Raw genomic sequence first — 20,574 nt, forward strand, 5'->3', positions numbered from 1 at the left:
TTGATACAATAACTGCAGATCAATTAATATGATACACCACATAAACAAAATGAAGGATAAAAATCATATGATGATATCATAGATACAGAAAAAGCAGTTGACAAAATCTAGCACCCATTTATGATAAAAACTCTCAGCAAAGTGGGAGTAGAGGGAACATACTTCAACATAATAAAGGCCATATATGACAAACTCACAGCTAACATGCCCAGTGGTGAAAAACTAAAAGTATTTACCTTAAGATCAGGAACAAGACAGAGATGTTCACTTTTACCACTTTTATTCAACATTGTACTGGAATTCCTAGCCACACCAATCAGACAAGAAGAAAAAGTAAAAGGCATTCAAATTGGAAAGGAAGAAATAAAACTTTCATTATTTGCAGATGACATGATACTGTCTGTATATAGAAAACCCCAATGGTTCAACCGAACACTACTAGAACTGATAAAGGAATTCAGTAAAGTAGCAAGATACAAAATAAATAGTCAGAAATAAGTTTCATTTTTATACACCAATAATGAACTATCAGAGAAGGAGACTAAGCAAACAATCCCATTTGCAATTGCATCAAAAAATGAAATCGCTAGAAATAAATTTAACCAAAGAGGTAAAAGACTTGTGCTTGAAAAATGATGGGACACTGAAGGAAGATATGAAAAAGATACAAATAAATAGAAGCATATACTAGTATGTGCTCATAAATAGGAAAACATAACATCATTAAAACATCAAAGCAATCTATATATTCAGTGTAATTCTATCAAAGTACCAATGGCATTTTTCACAGAACTAGAACAAATAATTCTAAAATGTATATTGAACCACAAAAGCCCCCCCCCCCCCAAAAGCCAATAGACACAACAATCTTGAGAAAAAAGAACAGTTGGAGGAATCACACTTCCTGATATCAAACTATATTACTGGGCTATGGTAATCAAAACAGCATGGTATTGGGATAAAAAGACACAGATCAATGGAACAGAATAGAGAGTCCAGAAATAAACACAGGCCTACATGGTCAATTAATATATGACAAATAGGCAAGCACATGCAATGATAAAGACAGTCTCTTCAGTACAGGGTGTTGGGAAAATTGGACAGATACATGAAAAAAAACAAAACAAAACTAGACCATCTTCTTACACAATATACTAGAATAAACTAAAAATGGATAAAGACTTAATGTAAGACTTAAAACCATAAAACTCCTAGAAGAAAACATAAGCAGTAAACTTTCTGACATTTCACTTAGCAATATTTTTTTCTGATATATCTTTTTGGGCAAAGAAAACCAAAGTGAAAATAAACAAATGAGACTACAGCATGCAACTTATTTTTTGCACAGCAAAGGCAACCATCAACAAAATGAAAAGACAACTTATTGAATGGGAGAACATATTAGCTAATGATACATCTGATAAGGGATTAATATCCAAAATTTATAAGTAACTCATACAACTCAGCACCAAAAACAAAACAAAACAAAAAACAATAATCCAATTGAAAATGTGCAGAGGATCGGAACAGACACTTCTCAAAAAGAGAATATACAGGTGGCAAATAGACATGAAAAGATGCTGAACATCACTAATCATTAGAGAAATGCACATTGAAACCAAAATGAGATATTACCTCATACTAGTCAAAATGACTATTGTCAATAAATAAATAAACTACAATTGTTGGCAAGGATGTGGAGAAAAGGGAATCCTCATGCACCGCTGGTGGGAATGCAGGCTGGTGCAGACAGTATGGAAAACTCTATGGAGGTTCCTCAAACATTTTTAAATGGAACCGCCTTATTCCTCAGGATTCCACTTTTGGGTCTACATTTGAAGAAACCCAAAACACTATTTCAAAAGAATAGATGTCCCCCTACATTCATTCATTGCAGCATTATTTACAACAGCCATGAAATGGACGCAACCTAAGTGTCCATCAATACATGAGTGGATAAAGAGCTGGTAAATATATACAATATAATATTTCTTGGCTATATAAAAGAATGAATTCTTACCATTTGTGATAGCATGGGAAGACCTAGAGGATATTACATGAAGTGAAATAAGTCTGACAGAGAAAGACAAATACTATATGCTTTCATGGAATCTAAAGAACAAAACAAACAAACAAAATAGAAGCAAAGTAATAGACACAGAGATCAGACTGATAGTTGCCAGAGGGGGGCAATGGGAGCTGAGGAGCTGGATGAAAGAGATGAAGACATTAAGTACAAATTGGTAGTTACAGAATACTGATGCAGAGTGCAACATAAGGAATATAGTCAATAAAATTGTAATAACTATGTATGGGGTCAGGTGGGCACTGGAAATATTGGGGGACCACTGTGTAAAACATATGATTGTCTAACCACTATGCTGTATACCTGAAACTGATAAAAATAATATTGAATGCAAACTAATTGAAAAATAAAAAAATGAAGTGTTATCTCACAGTTTAAATCTGCTTTTATTTTTATTGTGGCTAATCAGCTCTTCATTTGATTATAGGTAATTTAATATTCCTCTTTTGTGAATTTTCAGCTCATTTTCTGCCCAGCTTTCTCCTGGGGTATTGTTTTTAGCTAGTATGAATTTGTAAATACTCTCCAAGGCTAATAATATTTTGTGTATTATTCATGTTGAAAATATACTTTCCCAGGTCACTATTTCTATTTTTACCTTTGCTTATAATATTTGTAAATGAAGTTTTAAGTATGTATGTAGTCAAATCTATTCAGTTCACTTTCACATATACTTTTTCTTTCAGTGGATGAAAAATATCAACCCAATATGAAACTTAGTCCATTATGAGTTCAACAATTTTGGGGCCTAACTTCAGGAAATGGGAGTTTTTTAAGATGGTGACAGATTCACTTACACCCTAAACATTTACCTAAGCCAACTTAAGGAAGATTTCCAACCATACTAGGTCAAAAGCTATTCAGCTTGTCCTTCTGGCTAGCAGCCCACTTGAAATGTGTGGCATTAAGGACGGAATTGGATTTGGATGTCAATGGGAGCTGTTGGGATGAGTGCTAGGTAGGTCAGCTCTAATCTTTAACCCTGAATTTCCTCAGTGGTATCAGGTACTGACATCAGAACACCTTACTGTCTTTTCTTTAGCATTTTCTTCTTTGTTTTTTATTTCGGTTTAAAGTTGTTCCCTGGATAAATATAACTCATAACTGAGCAGCCATCAGATTTATAACAAGACTGTCCACCAGGAAAATTTCACCAGGGTTTGGGAGAGCATGTAAGGCCTGGACTGCAGAGAATGGCTCTAAACTTAGGCTCAGGTTCTGATTTGGGGTAAAGTTTTAGTTCTTTCTCTTCTATCTTTAAAATTTTTTAATATGTATTTTTATTGATTTCAGAGAGAGGAACAAAGAAGAATAGAGAGAAAGAATCACCAATGAGAGAGAATCACCAATTGGCTGCCTGCCTACTGCACCTCTCTCCCCCGCTCCCACCTGACACACACACACACACACACACACACACACACACACACACACACACACTGGGGATTGAGCCTGCAACCTGGGCATGTGCCATGACTGGGAATCAAATCAGTGACTTCTTCCTTCATAGGCTGATGCTCAACCAGAGCCACACCAGGGAAGCTATTTCTACCTTTTCATTTGAAGGCTCTCTTTGGCTCCTCTGTTACTTGCCTTCTCTAGGCAATCAAATCATTCTCAGCCATGCCTACCACTACTGTCTCTACTCTGGTACTTTCACCTCCTTAGGATATTCAGACACATTCTTAAAAGGAAGCAGCTTTCTCTTCAAAGTCTGAATTCTTAAAAAAGGAAGGATGCAAATCCTAAATCCCTTTTTTAAACAACACCACTTGGATCTCAACTCCTCTGAAAGTCTTCCTGAGCATCCATCTGAAACTTTCTGTGTTGTGTCAGTCACCGCTGCCCTTACAGCCTCACATGGTGCTGCCTTGGCTCCTTTACTGGTCCATCTGCTCTTAGAGATGTTGGTCTTCCTCTGAGCAGAACTGTGAGTTACTGATCTTTGTAGCACTTAGCACAGTGTCAAGCATATATGAGGCTCTATAAATGTCTTTTTATTCCTCTCTGTTAGAACAATGGAAAATATTTCATTCCAACATGCCGTTATGACGTTGGCTTGAAGCAAGTGGGAATTAATAGCTTCTGATATAAATGCATGTGAAAAATAGTAATGTCCCAGTTGGAGGCATATCAGATAGTGGCTCAAAGAGGAAAATGGTGACTCTCAGATAATCCCTTAGGAGAATAGCCAAAGATTAAACATAACCATATATGGTCAGAGTGGCTGTCTGCAGAATAGGTGAAAAAAGTCAGTTTTGGAGAGTGGGCTAAAACTCACAATGTAACCAAATAATGTCAGGCCTCTGTATCCATTGATCAGTTTACTCGAATTTCTTTGGTTAATCTTACATATAAGATTATCTATACTAATAAAAGGGTAATATGCTAATTAGACCAGGAGACCTTCTGGACGTCCTTCCAGACAAAGCCATGGTGGTGAGGCCGAGCCAGAGGCGGTTAGGGGAGATCAGGCCAGGAGGGGAGAGCAGTTGGGGGTGAGCAGGCCAGTGAGGGGGGCAGTTAGGGGTGAGCCGGCCAGCAGGCAGAGTGGTTAGGGGCAATCTGGCAGGCAGGCAGGTGAGAGGTTAGGAGCCAGCAGTCCCAGATTGTGAGAGAGATGTCCGACTGCCGGTTTTAAAACAAAATTGATCTAATGCTTTTCTCATATCAAAATTATTTCCATGAATTATACACACACACACACACACACACACACACACACACACACAGCTTGCAAATTATTTTACTTCTGCTGCAATTACAGCAAAACACTCACCCCAAATTCTGAAGATTTATGGCATAAAAGCTCCTCTGTTCAAAATGCTGCCTTTGGCTTAGTGGGCAGCGAAAAGTAGGTTTATCAGGGACAGTCCTGCATCTTCTGAAGCCTGGACTGATATACCTCTCCTTACCTTCACTGCTTGGCAGTTGTTGGGCACAAATGGGATACTTATGGGCTCCAACTCCATTTACTATTAATTGGCAGAAGGAAGACCATGGGAAGGTGTATATGTATCCAGATAGCTTTATGAAAGTAGAAACACTGAGTTCAGTTTTGCCTCATGCCCTGAAATGCTCTTTTTCCTGCTAGAAAACTGGCAAGCTAAAGAATCCAGTCTAATATTAGAAATTCAGTTTAACTCAAGAAACAACAGTGTGCTCACTGAACCCGTAGAAGAAACTGTGACAGAGTCAACTGGTGCTTGGTCATTTGGTCATTAGCATTAGAGTATGTATGAGATGGTGTCATATCAAACAAACAAACAAACAAACAAACATTGAGATATGTATTTGAGTTAAGTTTGACATTGATAATGACTGTTGGAATCATGGGTCATTTTGGTTCTCTGGTCTCATTAAGAGGCACTATGTGGTTAAAACATAAGCCTATCCTCATCCTATCCCACCTTTACTGAATACATATGATGGGCAACCCAAGGGTGACTTTTGCTGTTTTTTTTTTGTTTTGTGGCTTCTAGAAAGGGAGTATAGCCAATGTAGTTGTGGACAGTATCAACTAAGCACTATTTACTGTGCTGTTCATCCCTCTCCAAGAGATTACCTAATGCGTCTTTGAGATATTAGCAATAGAATCAAAACTGAGAAGTGCAATGTTTTTGTTGAGTACAACAGAAAGTCACTTGAGGACCCTGCCAGGAATGCAGCCTCTTTTGTTGTTGCTTTTAATCCTCACCCGAGGATATTTTTCCATTGGTTGTTAAAGAGAGTGAAAGGGAGAGGGAGAGACAGAGAGAGAAACATCAATGTGAGACTCATCAATTGGTTCCCTCTCTGGACCAGGGCCAGGGATAGAGCCTGCAACCGAGGTACCTGCCCTTGACCAGAAAAGAACACTGGACCTTTCAGTCTGTGGACTGATGCTCCATCTACTGAGCCAAACAGGCCTCTTCTTAAAGAATGCATGGCATTCCCCTGTCACCCAGAAAATGACCAGATACCCCTTGGTGACAAAATTAATAATTGTCTTTCTCTCATCTTTAAAAAGGGACAAAAGTGGGCAGTAAGGTGATGCAGTGTTGGAATGCTACATAAGACCATTTATGCCCAATTTCGTTCAGTATTTTTCTTGTTGGATTAGAGATTCATTTCAGTGACTTGTGAGAGTCATTCTTCAGAGCCCTAGAGCTCCCTTGGCAAGGGCCTGGGTGATCAAGTAAACCAGTGTGGGCCATGGTGCTACACTTCTAACTAGACCTTTCAGTCATGCCTTGGTACTTGGTGCAACAAACAGGTTCCTTTGAACAGTATTGCTCTGGGCAGCTTTCTTTCATATACAGTGAGTGAGAATTGGTCTTTCCTTTCTTTATGGGAGAAGTAGAGCAGAGAGGAATAAAATAATTCCAGAGGCAATATATATATATATATATATATATATATATATATATATATATATATATATATATTCACTGCTTGGAATGGAACTTCATAATTCTGTCAGTCATCCTGATGACCACTCATTTCAGCAGAATATAAGAGGGCAGTCAGGGGAATCAAAGAGAGCTACCCTTTCAGTTCAGGGCCTCAGGGAAGATCCTTGATGCATTCTCCTTCCTCTTTATACCTCCTCTTCATTACAAGTAGCTTTCATGAAGCTTACAAGAAAGGACATGAGAACAGGCACCCAATTAGCAACAGCCTGGGTGAGTAACCCTGGGTGGGGCACATGAGGGGGCTTAGGGAAGAGCGGGAGGACAGGGATGCTCTCAGGATCCAAAACACACTTCAAGCTCGTCTACAGTCCTTGACCACTGTTGTGTGAACTTCAGAGCAAGTGCAGATCTGTCCCTAATCCTTCCACCTTTTGATTATGCCACTTAACCCTCCCACCCACCCCCTCTCCTCCAAACACACACTGTTCCCTCTGACTCACTGCCATGCTTCTGTAACCTTGGGCAAGTCACGTCACCTCGAAGGGCTCTGTTTATTTGTAAGGGAGGGTAATAGTCATGACTGCCTGCTCACTGGAGCTCAAATTAGTGACATGCAGGTGTGGCAAAGCTGAATGTCAGTGCCAGGACTGCAGCTGGAGGGAAATCTGGGAGGCAGTTTTCCCTGCATTTTCCCAGCTGAGTGGGCCCCTTCCCTAAAAAAGATTGATGCCCAGCATTTCTAGTTTATCACCATCCAAGGTTATATTCCTGAGATCGCCTTAGCAGCTTTCTATTCCCCCAAGGTCATTTACCTAAGAGATAAGGGTGATGGCTCCAGAGATAAAAACTATTTCTGTGTTTAACTTTTTAAAATATATTTTATTGATTTTTTACAGAGAAGAAGGGAGAGAGATAGTTAGAAACATCGATGAGAGAGTAACATCGGTCAGCTGCCTCGTGCACATCTCCTACTGGGGATGTGCCCACAACCAAGGTACATGCCTTTGACCGGAATCGAACCTGGGACCTTTCAGTCCGCAGGCCGACACTCTATCCACTGAGCCAAACCGGTTTTGGCATCTGTGTTTAATTTTTAAAAGAACTTCCTGATCTTAACCTTTCTAGTTTTTATTTTTTATTTTTATGGAAGATAGGATATTAAAACCAGAGTAGAACTTAAAAATAATAAAGCCACCTAGTCTCCATTTTTAAAAAGAGAAAATTAAGGCCAAGAAAGCAGAAGCGACTCGCTCAGTGTTACACAGTTAACATGCAATGGTAGCAGAATCAAACATGACTGGGGTCGCACATGTTCTGTGCCATTCTGTTACTGATGGCAGAAGAACAAGTAACCCTCATGCACCATTCCTTCTGCATCACAGGTTAAGGCCTCTAGTTCCTTTAGTCATCCCTGGCAATTTTTAAAATCACTTTCTCTACTAAATTTATAGTCAAATACCAATTAATACCACCAGTGAATATTTACTGAGAACTCTGAATCTTCAGGATATTGCATAAATAATTAAAAGTACACACACACACACACACACACACACAGAACTCTACAGAGGCTGTGATTTAGTTCACTTGGTAAGCTTAAAACCTTCAAGATTATTTAACACTGTTTCAAAAACAGTGTCTAACATGTTTCTGGGAAAGAAACATGCAGAACTGAGGATGACCCATAGATACATGTTTGTGGTCATTCACGGCGAGGATGCATTCTTTCTTGAAACTGAGTCACCACTAAGAATTTTAAAAATTGCCACCAACTCATAGATCAAGACAATGGCAGAGTCAAGACTAGGATGGCTATTTTGGGCTGTGCTTTATGTTTTGTTTGTTGGGTTGCAAATTATCAACAAAACTACATGCTATAACATTATTTCTTATCAGGGGAATTTTCGTTTTGCAAAGAGAAACAAAATGAGATGAATTTTGGTAGAGAATAGTCAGGTTTTGGGAAGTCTAGCTATTGGTTCTTGCCTCTATTCAAGATTCCTATCTGGGAAGCAGAGCTAACTTTTGTGGAATATATATATATATATATATATATATATATATATATATATATATATACACACTGAGTGGCCAGATTATTATGACCACCCCATCAGTACAATGAGATGAATTAGTTATGCAAATAATAATAATAATAATAATAAAACCTTGAGAGTATTTGCTTAGGAGGTTTTCAATATTCAGTATTTTTGGAAGTGTAAATAAAGTACTGATGGGGTGGTCATAATAATCTGGCCACTCAATATATATATATATATATATATATATATATATATATATATATATATACTTGAATTGGTAGAATCAGATTGAGGTACTGCTTTTCCTTGGGTTATAGAGAAGCCTGCCACCTCCTCATTCACTGAACCATCTCTGGTTAGCCTCTGAGTTTTCTCTTCTCTTGCAACCTGCTCAGATACTAACTACAAGTTTCCAGCCTCTTCCCTTGTGAAATCTAATGAGATCACCACAAAGCAGGCTCCCTGGGTGAAAGTCATCATTACACAGAAATACGTGAGGCCTCTAGCTGGATGCACTATGCAAGGCTTCTCTTGCAGAAATGAACCTTGAAACCTCAGTGCAACAATGACAAAAAAGAGTTGTCCAGAATTCTCTGCAGGAAGCATTTTTGATATTGTTGTAATTTTACAAAAAAATTACTAAGCTTCATGGAGCTTACCTAAGCCCACAGTGAAACTGCAAACTCGGACTGCTTGAACCCTGTCCTCCAAATTCAGAGGTCTTATGTAAAAGCAATCTCATTTTCATTTTGCTTCTGGGAACCCCTCCAAGGCACAGTGAATTGCCAGCTTTCTGTGACCTTCAGTTCCTTAGCTGCTCCCAAGGGAAACTTGACCTTAGAACTGTAGAGAGAAGGGGAATAATTTTCAATTTGATGTGGGGCAGGGGCACAGTTTCTTTCTCTCTGTTTGCTCATTGCCCAATGCTTATGGTTCTCCTGTACCAAGATCCTTAGAGCCTCTGAGGTCACAGAAATGGGTGAACCCTAAAGTAAGGATGCAGACAACAAGAATGTCAGGGGGGATGGAGATCCAGGCAGCCAGGAGCGGTTCCCAGTGAAGCATTAGGAATAAGAAAACACTCAGTGCACTCTAGAGGCACAGCTGATTCTGGGCTCCGTGACTGCTCAGAGTGCTGTCTGTAGGACAGAAATGGGATTCATGGGGCACAAGAATTCCTCCTGTCACTTCAGTTAGTTTCTACAGGGATTGCAACTATACCCATGGTGGTTTCCCAACCTGTAGGAGGACTTCCTTAGGTTCTCTACCGTTTGGTAACTGCTTACCTCTGTCTGGTTAGAGTTAACCAATAGAGGGTTTGTGTCTATCAAGAGACTCCATGGGTCTCTTGACTCCAACCCATGTATCCTGTCCCACAGGCATGCAACATATTAGAGGACAGTGGTTTCTCACCAGTGGTTTATCCCAGCAATAATTCCTTTGATATCCTACTTAGCTTGTGGGCACATGAGTTTGAAAGATTTTTACCTTCTAAGCAGTTTTTATTAAGAATTAGTGTCTTTATTTTCATTACTCAATGAAAATAGAGTAACACCATTTCCCACAATGATTTGATATAATACCTAAGCAAAGCAATTAATATTTCAGTAAGTCTTTGTAGTCCAAGAACAGACTGTGTAGACATTTGGCATTTTAATTCCTGAAAATTGCTTTGTGCCCATACCCACCCTTTGCCAGTCTTAGGAATCCAGAGACTGTCTTATGTGTTAGAAAAAAAGAGCAAATAATTTGGAGTCCCAAGATATGGGACTTGTTAGCTGAGTGATGTTGAGAAGGGCACTCAGCTTTATCGAGTCTCAAGTTCTGAAAAACTACCATCTGAAAATGACACCCTCCTTACAGGACTGTTATAAAGATTAAATAAAACCATACAGGAACATTTTGGCATATTCTGCCTTCTCAAAGATAGAAATTGACAGCAAAAATAAACTTAAGAAAATCCTGGTATCTATAATAATAAAAGCATAATATGCTATTTAGACCAGATGACCTTCCAGATGAAGCTGGGGCTGCGAAGGAAGTCTGGGTCCGGGGTATGGGAGGATAGCCAGTGCTGGCCGCCGGGGGAAGGAAGGCCTACTCTTGCACAAATTTTGTGCATCGGGCCTCTAGTAATATATAAGATATTTGTTTCTATGTTGCATTAAAATCAAATAAACAAAAAATGTTAAAAACTAGAAGATAAGAACAATATTCCCTCACAGCTTCAGAAAGGGATCAAAATGCTGACTTGTGGGGAATTGTTAGTGTGCGTGCATGCGTGTGTGTGTGTGTGTGTGTATGTGTGTGTATGTGTGCGTTTTGTGGTTCCTTTCCTGGATGAGACAAATATTAGTGTTGAGTTTTATGCTGGTACAGGATCAAGAATACCTGCAGAGGAGGTAAAAAATGTATGCTTTCAGGATCCAAGCAAGTAAATTAGAAAGGACTCCTTACTCTTTTACATTTAGAATACAAATAGTATAGCTACTGTTGGGTGGTAAGTTCTCCCAGAGAGATAGTGCTAAAAAACATGGGCTTTGGAGTCCAACAGACTCAAAGTCAAACTTCACCTCTTCTTACTAGCTCATGATTTTGGCAAATTGCATACATTTGTTCTAAGAATTAAATTTAAAAAATGTAGGTAAAAAGGCAGTGGTTCATTTCCTGGTCATAATAAGCACTGGATAAAGGTAGAATGGTGTTATGAGTCCTTGTATTTCAGCTTCATTTTTTTTTCTCTTTAATCTAATGCTTCAGTCAACAGAAAGGATAGCACGTGAGTCGAGTTCTGGCAGGGTCAGCAGTATTAGAAAAGGGGACTCCTGGACTTGGTGATGCAAGCCCCATTTGTCACGCCTTTGCTAGCGCACTCTTAGGTATGCATGAGGCATGTCAGTGGGAAAAAAAGGAACCCTTTGTTCAAAAATGTTTAGCCAACCACATTTCATGATGGCATTTCTTTATCTTGGTTCTGTAAATGCTCAGGAATTGTGGCTGCTTTGAAATTTCTGCCAGAAATTTCAGGGATTTTTTGATGCATCAGAACAAAAATGAAATGGGGTGGGGAGCAGAGGAAGGCTTGTTTCTGCACATTACTCATTTACCTGTTAGATGGCACCAACAAGCCGTTTGGACTCTAAGCTGACACGGGTCTCTTTGGGTTTCAGGTACTGCGAGCTGTGATAGGATAGACTGTTGACGGTTCCCATACTTGAAGCCTCGCTCTGCCTAAATCCCTTGGATTTAGTGGAGTCGGTATTAACTGAAGTGAAAGGACATAGCAATTAAATTCTTGAGTTCCCAGGTAAGGCTTGGGATGGTGTCATTTCTTTCCCTGGAAATAGTTCAGATGCACTTTAGTTTGGCTCATGGATTTGCATCTCTGGAATATAAAGAGGCAGGGATGTAGCCTGAGAATGGCCTGGGTTTACTTAGAAAAATATTCCTAATTACTTAGGGAGACTCCAGTGACTGCCACTACCAGGAATTTTTCCCTTTGTTCTCCACCGGTCCCTCCCCTTACCTCATCTCAAAGAAGGTAAGTCTAGTCCAATGCTAGCCTTTTGGCTACAGCGGTACCCAGCTAGCCTGGGTACGGTACATCAAGGACCCGTGGAGAATCCCCACCCCAGTGCATGCTCCTGGGTCCGCTTAACTCCGTAACCACATGGGAAAGCGGCAGTGAGAGTGAGGCAGAGCTGAGTAGAATCCTGGCTCAGCCTCTAATAGCAAACTTGGGCAAATTAATTGACTTCTGATTTCTAACCTCATAACACGTAAAAGGAAAAATAATCTCCCCTTCCCCCACTTAATAGCCACTTTGCATGAAATGGGAAGAAAAACTTGGTATATTCTCAGGTGCCACCCGTGTTTTGGCCTTGAGCTAGATGCTGCACTGAATGACCAGGTCAGGCCTGAGTGTCTGTCTGTCCCTAAGGCAGCCTGCAATATAGTGGGAAACTGGCCAATGTATTTGAATGCCCCGGCGCCCTTCCCCCTCTTCATAACCGCTTCCATCACTTGCCTTATCTACAAACATTCTCTAGAGACTGGCCAGACAGGACTTAATATCTCCACAGAAATCTACCAGTTTTCCATGGTTCTCCACCACATTCCTGGGAGTTGGCCACAGACTCACCCCAGATCTCGCATGGGGTTTGTGCCTGCGCCACACTCTGCAGTGGCCTCGCTTGCTGCCTCTGGTTAACTGCATGAGCCACATAAAAATTCCTGCCACAAACCTCAGCAAAGGGGATGCACTTCAGTTTCATAAATGATTGACAAAAATAGTGTCAAACTTTACCTCCGCTAATACACGGGCCAACTCCTTCCCGAGAGGGAGTTCAGAAAAATAGGGCCTCCCTACCACCAGGCCTCTAATCATTAAACGAACCAGAAACCATTGCTTAGGCCCGACAAATATACATGGTGACAATGTGACAACCATTCTAGAGGAGTTATATGCAGACCTAAGGAAGAGTGGACCATGTTCCTTAGAAAATAACACATTTTTAGAAAGTGTAGACTTGAAGGGGAAAGTTCATTTTTTTTTATGATTAATCTTTTTCTTCTTCAAAAATCCCTAGTAACTTATCCTACAGATCGTCGGTTTCTTCCCATTGACTTCCAATGGCAGAGGAAGCTCCTCCTAAGCCACAAGCTCTTGTGCCTGAGGCGATAGTAGGTCTCTGATTTGTGCTTGAGTCTCATTCACGTTTGTTTATTGTGGAGATGGGAAGGGCACTGTCGTATTTACTACTCCTCAGATAAAATGGTGCTCTGGCCAGAGAAGAATATGAGCTATAGCGTCAGAGAAGGGTATCTTCAATCAATGCTGCCTTGTGTCTGTTCTATAGAGAGACTCTGTCAGGCAAGGCTTTAGTGGTCCTCCATCAAAGGTAGGAAACAGCCCTGCGTCAGTAAATGATTGACCCGGCTGCCCTGGCTGATAAGCTTAGGCAAACAGGCTTGATTTGCTACAGCAGTTTCAAGATTTTAACTCCCTGGGCTCCAAAGCAGAAAATGCACATACCTTCCTGGGAGATCCTATCATCTGAGGTTGACAGCCCTGTGCAGGAACAGCTCGTTCCTCAGAATTATGTATAAAATTTCTGGTATATATTGAAATTGGAAAGAATTCATACAAGCAAAATTCTGGAACAAAACCACGTTCGCAGAACTGAATGATGGAAGAATTTCAATAAATAAATAATATGATTTTTTTTTATAAAGAACGATAAAAAAAACTTTCCAAAGTTTCAAACAACAATTTTGTAGAGGAACAACAATTTTCAAAGGAGAGAGAAGATGGAAGATAACTACAACCCACTTCCAGGACATGTTTGAACAAATGACTGAATTCTCTGGACACACACCCACATCTACCACATCAACCTCAGCGGACCATCATCGGACGCTCTGGCTACAAGACTGGGCAAAATGCTGGTTCTGTGATCTTGAGAGAAGGGGCTGCGACCACAGATCACCTACCTTGATTGCGGAATTAAATTAGTCTTTTCTCAGCTTCCTTCTTGACTTTGCAGTGATAGCCACGATTGTCCCAATCCTTGCTGAAGAGTTTCAGATGTTGGGAAGAAGCATCTGCATTGGGCTTCCACTTTTCCCCCAAATTGAGGAGTTCTCCTCCGTTTCCTACCCCACTCTCTCTGGCTCCTGCAGACAGTGGTCACGGGCTGTAACTTGCTTGCAGCCAGGTATGTTGACAGATGTGAAGGAGGGAGGCCGTACTGGTCTCAGCTGCCTGGTCTGGCCAATCATTACACACCAGGCCAGGCTTAGTCCTGCTCAAACCTGACCAGAGATCTTGGTGACAAAAATAGATAGCAGAACTGTGGGAGGGTCTGTTAGCTATGGACTGTCCAGAAAAGCAATTTCCTTGCAACTGGATCTGTGAAGTATACGGGAAGAAAATACCTTTTATTCACTCCTTTTTTTAAAAAAAAATGTATTTTTATTGATTTCAGAGAGGAAGAGGGAAGGAGAGAGATAGAAACATCAATGATGAGAGAGAATCATTGATCGGCTGCCCCCTGCATGCCCCACACTGGGGATCGAACTGTTATCTCCTGGTTCATCAACCACTGAGCCGTGCTGGCTGGGCTATTTCACTCCCTTTAATGTTAGCAATATCAGAAGGGAATTAGAAGGTCACTATCAAATCTTTCATTTAATAATGGAGTTTCTTCTATTGAATTCCTGTCATGTGAGAATCATCTGAAAGTTCCTTTATCAAATAGGGCTGCCATTTAGCGATAGGGCACTATATATGTTAGGTATTTTTTATGGTTTACCACAAACTGTCATAATTACCTTGAGATTTTATTCCTATTTTATGGTTAAGGGAACAGAGGCTCAAATGGATAATGGTCATGAAACGAGTAGGTGCTGAAGCCAGGATTTGAACTCAAGTCTGCTTAAAAATCAGTACCAGTGTCAAAGCACTTTCTACAATTCACTCTGTGGTTGGCTGCATAAAAGTCCCAAAGATGTCCATGTCCTAATCCCCAGAACATGAGATGTCATCTTACATCATAAAAGGGACTTTGCAAATGCAATTAAGGATTTTGAGATGGGAGACTATCCTGGATTATCCAGGTGGGCCCAGTGTATACTAAAAGGCCTCTTAAGAGGTCAGAGTCAAAGAAGATGTGATAAGAGAAGCAGAGTCAGAGGGAGATTGAAGATGTCACGCTGCTGGCTTTAATGATGGAGTAAGGAACCATGAGCCAAGGAAGGTAGCTTCGAACTTGAAAAGGCAAGGAAATGGATTTTCTTTTAGAGCCTCCAGGAGGGACATAGTGCCAGCCCAGTGCAGACTTCTGAGTCCAGACTTGAAAGGTGATACATTTGTGTTATTGTAAGTCACAAAATTTATGAGAATTTGTTATATCAGCAACAGCAAACTGGTACACGCACTCCCAGAAATACTCTTTGTGATGGTGAGCTTACTCTCTCACTTAGCATCCATTCCACATAAGAATACTCTTTATTAAACCAAGCTCCCCTTTTTGTAATGGCAACTCATGGGTTCTGCCTCTTCCCTGCACATCAGGCACTTGGGAGGCAGCTGGAAATGATGAGAAAAAACACTGGGAACGGACTCAGAGCCTGAATTCTAGTCCCAGCTCTGAATTAGGCCACACAGTCTGACTTTCCATTTTCTCTCCTATAACAGCGCCTGGACAAATGTTCTTTGGTCACTTCCACATCTAAAATCATAAGATTCTAAAATCTCAGTCATGTAACAATTTGAAAATATTTGAAGATATTCCTGTCACTTTTCTCTCAATCTTTTGCAAGCTCAACATCCCCAGTTTCTCACGTGATATAACTTCTGGACCTTTCATTCTCCTAGTTGCCCTTCTGGAAGAAGGGTCCAATGTATCAATTTCCTCTGCAATCTGTGCATGGGACCCAGCCATCCCCCCATGTCTGCCGGCGTGCCCGGTTTCTCTGGCTCTGCTACCACCCTCTCTTGCTTGAGCCCTTGTCATGATCCTTTAGGATCCTTTGGACTTGACTTAGTCAGTTCCCTTTTATCTTATTTTATCCAACCTTGCTTCTTAATAGAGAGCTCTAAAGTCAACAAATGTCTTAATTTAATGTTTGCTTGTAACAGGAAGGACCATGGCATTGTGGTGCTAGTCTAAATTAGCTCATGGTCATTCTCATAGGCACTTGAAAGGCAGTGGTTCGCAACTTTTAAAGATCATAGATTTCTTTGAGAATCTAAGGAAAGCTATGGATCCTCTACCAGAAAAAAAGTGCACATATATCTAAAATGTTGTGTGTTATTTCAGAGCATTCTGGTCCCCCTGAAATGGTCCACCAACCCCTATGATGTGTGGCAAATTAGTTCCACACCCACAAGTTTGTTGGTGAGAGAAGCTTTTGCAGAAGGCAATCCAACAAGGCAATCTGTCTTTGTCCAGATCCCCTTATAATTCATGGAGGCCTAGAGAGGATTCCATGAGCCCTGAATTGGGCAAATACCCAGTGAGGACCAGGGCAGGAGAGTATTCAGGCCAAAAAGCAGAGAGGTTCTCAGGTTAAACAAAGAACAGCTTTCAGTGGCTTCTTTTCACAACAAGAGCTCTGCTTCTTAGAGCTGTTCTCCATAGAATGAAACTATTCTTTAGACACCAGGACCCTTATATTAAAGCCATCTGCTCGCCTAAGGCTTCTCTGGATTGCATGATGCTGCTGGACAGAGGCTAACACCCTCCACTCCCCACACCCCCCATGCTATCCCCAAACACTGCCCAGCTGTGCAAACACGCTGGTCTGACTAGCATGTCTGTTTTACTGGCACTCGTCCAGGCCATCCTGAGTGAGGCTGAGGCACATGGACTTTGGCCACTGTCCCTCTCTGAGAAGGAAAGGTTTCATGTCTTACAATAATATCACTCCTCTGGTCACAGTGAGCAGATATGCAGAGATGTAAACAAAGAGACATACCGCTGAGTAAGAAGAATTCCTTGGGGGGGAAAAGCAACAATAAAAATCCAGAATACTCAGGCATCTTCACCTCAGGGATTCACAGAAAAGGAATCACTTTTCAAGTGGAAAAAACAGGGTTTGCTCTCTGTATTCCATGGGAACCTCAAAAACAGTCTATGAGACTGAGCGACTCCACAACTTTCCCCCCCTCCCCTGTTTAAACTGCAGCACAGGACAATATGGAGAGAGGATGATCTGAGTGTGGACTTCTACAGGAAACATGAAGAAAGTTCCCTTATGAAAAACTAGGTGACTTTCTACCCCAAATAGCAGTTCATGTATTTAAAGAGCACAGCCAAACCCAATTCTTGGCAAAAGTGTGCAGTAGAATCAACTACATTTTTTTTTTCCAGCTTGGAAAGGATCCTACACTTAGGTCACTTCCATAGCTTCTATAGAATAGACTCTTTAAAAAACTCAAGTTTACTTTGAAAGGAAATTTTATATCACTATTGACAAACCCAGGATCACTTCTACAAAGAGACAGTAACCACAAAATAAACACAATATAAACAATATGATAATAAACGTAGTTGGATACTATTGTCTTTTTTTGTATTTGCTAGATAAACAAGGGCTAGAAGGGTTTCATCACTAAGCTAAGGCATGCCTGTTAGATAACCAGAATGAGTAAGTGAGCAATGATATTAATGCTACGCAAGGACATGGCCATCGTCCATCCCACGTCATCTTGCCGACCACCAGTGGCATGGATCCCACTCTCTGAGCAATGCATACAGTGATTGTGCAACTTTCTCTTTCGCCATCTGAATTTATCTGCTTTGTTTCACATGACTGTACTTAATTTTTGCTAAATCATTCACCAGTTAAACACAATCAACCATGTCGAAGGGATTGTGTTGGGTGATATTTGGTGGGGGTGGGTGTAAAGCCCCCACCCCTACTACCAAGACTAGTAGTTACTCTTGAGGATTTATATGGCGAATAACACAATGTGCATACAAACAAAGGAGAAGTGCCTGCTCCAGTTTTATATTTATTATTAGGTTTAAGCTTATTTAGGTAGTTCAAGTCAAATACAAAGAAATGACATCATATCAGCATATCGATTGAACTTTTTCACAGTTAAAATGAGGTAATCTGGCTTTACAATGTTTTAGTTTGAATTAAGCAGTATAATCCAGGTTACAAGACAGGAGAGGGAGATATTTGAACAATTATTTCCTAGGGGAGAAAAGCCATGTGAAATGTGTATAAGATAATTAGGCCACAAAATACATTTCGGAGTATCAAGCAGCATATATGGAAAATTTTAATTCTAACTTTAAAATTGGTATAATTTACTATTATTATTTTGCACAATTTAGCTAATGGCATGCACTGTAATATAAAACAAGCATAGCGGACAAAATATAATATCTAATAGAACATTTTCAGATTCATGTATCATCTGAATTGACCAGACTTATTTTCACTATGACAATCTCTGTACAGTAGTCCAACCTTATGCAAGGTTTTGCTTTCCATGGTTTCAGTTACCCGTGGTCAGCAGCAGTCCAAATAAATTAAATGTAAAATCCCAGATATAAACAATTCATAAGTTTTAAATTGCACAGTTCTAAGTAGCGTGATGAAATCTCAAGCCATCCTGTCCAGGATATGATTCACCCCTTTGTCCAGTGTCTCCATACTGTCCACGCTACTTGCCTAGCAGTTACTTAGTAGCCTAAGTTTTCAGATTGACTGTCGCAGTATTGCAGTGCTTGTGTTCAAGTAACCCTTATTTTACTGAATAATGGCCCCAAAATGTAAGAGTAGTCATGCTGGCAATTCTGATATGCCAAAGAGAAGCCACAAAATGCTTCCTTTAAGTGAAAATGTATGTATGTGTAGGAAAAAAACACAGCATATATAGTTCATTACTATCCATGGTTTCAGGTAGCCACTGGGGATCTTAGAACATATCCTCTGTGGATAAGGGGGGGGGGGGCTACTGTATTTTTAAAATGCTGATCAGTGAGGTTAAGTATTACAGTTGGCATATATACTATATATATGCATACACAATACAATAATGCAAACAATCTATATGTAATACTTATTAATTGGTGTATAAATTAGTAAGTATAATAGCAGCAAGGTACCACTGTCTCTAGACTATGTACTAAGATTTATCATATTGATATTACAGATTTATGACTAAAGTGTTATTAGTGTTATAAACTAATAACAAATGTAAAACTGCAAATGTTCAAAGCTGCCAAAGGCCCATTTGACTTTTCAAAGTGCTGTGCTTCTTGTTGGGCTCATAGCTTGGGGGCAAGCCCCTGATATCTGAATAAAGTACTGGCCCCAAGTTCTGGGCTCCAATCAGGGACAGTTCTAGTAACTGAGTAGAAGCAGGGAGGGGAGCTGGATAATGCATCTGAGAAGAGTAAGGAGCTAAACCAATGTGATAAGAGTGTGTTTGGACATTGTTGAGTGTATGTGCCTTTTTCTGTAAGTTTTGCCAGCATCCTGCGATTCACAGTAATCAGCAGATGACAGAGGATGGCCAGGAAACAAGAGGAGAAAGTGGTATTCTTTGAAGGAGATAGAAAATGGCTCTAGGCCAGCCGTGGGCAAACTACAGCCCGCGGGCCGGATCGGGCCGTTTGAAATGAATAAAACTATTGAAAAAAAAGACCGTACCCTTTTATGTAATGATGTTTACTTTGAATTTATATTAGTTCACACAAACACTCCATCCATGCTTTTGTTCTGGCCCTCCGGTCCAGTTTAAGAACCCATTGTGGCCCTCGAGTCAAAAAGTTTGCCCACCCCTGCTCTAGACCATTGATGGAGTTGTCTTAATAGACTATGGTACTGAATTCCCAATGAAGAGAAGAAAAACATTTCATCCAAACGATGTGGCTTAGCAACGAATTTGGAAAGCCCTAAGAATAAGGTGTGTTGGAGAAAAGACTAGAACACTATGTCCACTGCAGGATAGAAGGAGTTATCTTAGAGTGCTTCCAGTGTCTAAGGATGTGGTACTTCAACACCATGGCATTGTGTGCTGCGTTCTCTGGGTTAGGGCCAAGCCAGTGACATAATGTCCTTAGCATCATTATTTCTAGCAGGAAGCTGAGGAACCTTGGGGCAGTAAAGAGCTGTTTAGCATCGATTGGAACTAAGGGTAAAGCTTCCAGTTAAATCACTTATCACCCAACCAATCCACTCCTGTGTGTCCCAAGACGACATGTGTGAGTGACAAAGCCATGGCAGCAAATAGCAGGAAGCAGTCTGAGGCAGAGGGCCAATATGTACTGGAAAGTTAGTGGAATTTGGAGGGACAGCCATGTTCTATGCCATACAAACCAAACTTCTTTCACTGTGGAGTTTGATGTTACCATTTCTATACACCTCCTCCTGGCATACCATGACTACTTGGTGTGCACTGGGGAACGCCCAACTCTCAGGTGTTCACATACACATTGGCAGATTTCTTTCAGCCCCGCTCATCTCACTGTTCACATCACTAAAGGCGCCGTTGTTAGACAATTTCCATCTAACGGTGGCGCCTTTG

The 20,574-nt window shown here is 40.5% G+C and overlaps 1 protein-coding gene across 1 annotated transcript in view; it reads right to left on the reverse strand.

The window, feature by feature from the left end:
* PHLDB2 (pleckstrin homology like domain family B member 2) overlaps positions 1-14,209 on the reverse strand; it is a 229,086-nt gene extending 214,877 nt beyond the window's left edge. Inside the window, exon 1 of the mRNA XM_081086409.1 lies at positions 14,016-14,209. The gene's annotated coding sequence lies outside the window, so the exon portion shown is untranslated. The remainder of the gene's footprint in view (positions 1-14,015) is intronic.
* Between the last annotated feature and the right edge of the window lie 6,365 nt (positions 14,210-20,574).

The sequence above is a fragment of the Myotis nattereri genome, assembly GCF_964212035.1.
Source record: "Myotis nattereri genome assembly, chromosome: 3".
In the NCBI taxonomy this organism is placed as follows: Eukaryota; Metazoa; Chordata; class Mammalia; order Chiroptera; family Vespertilionidae; genus Myotis; species Myotis nattereri.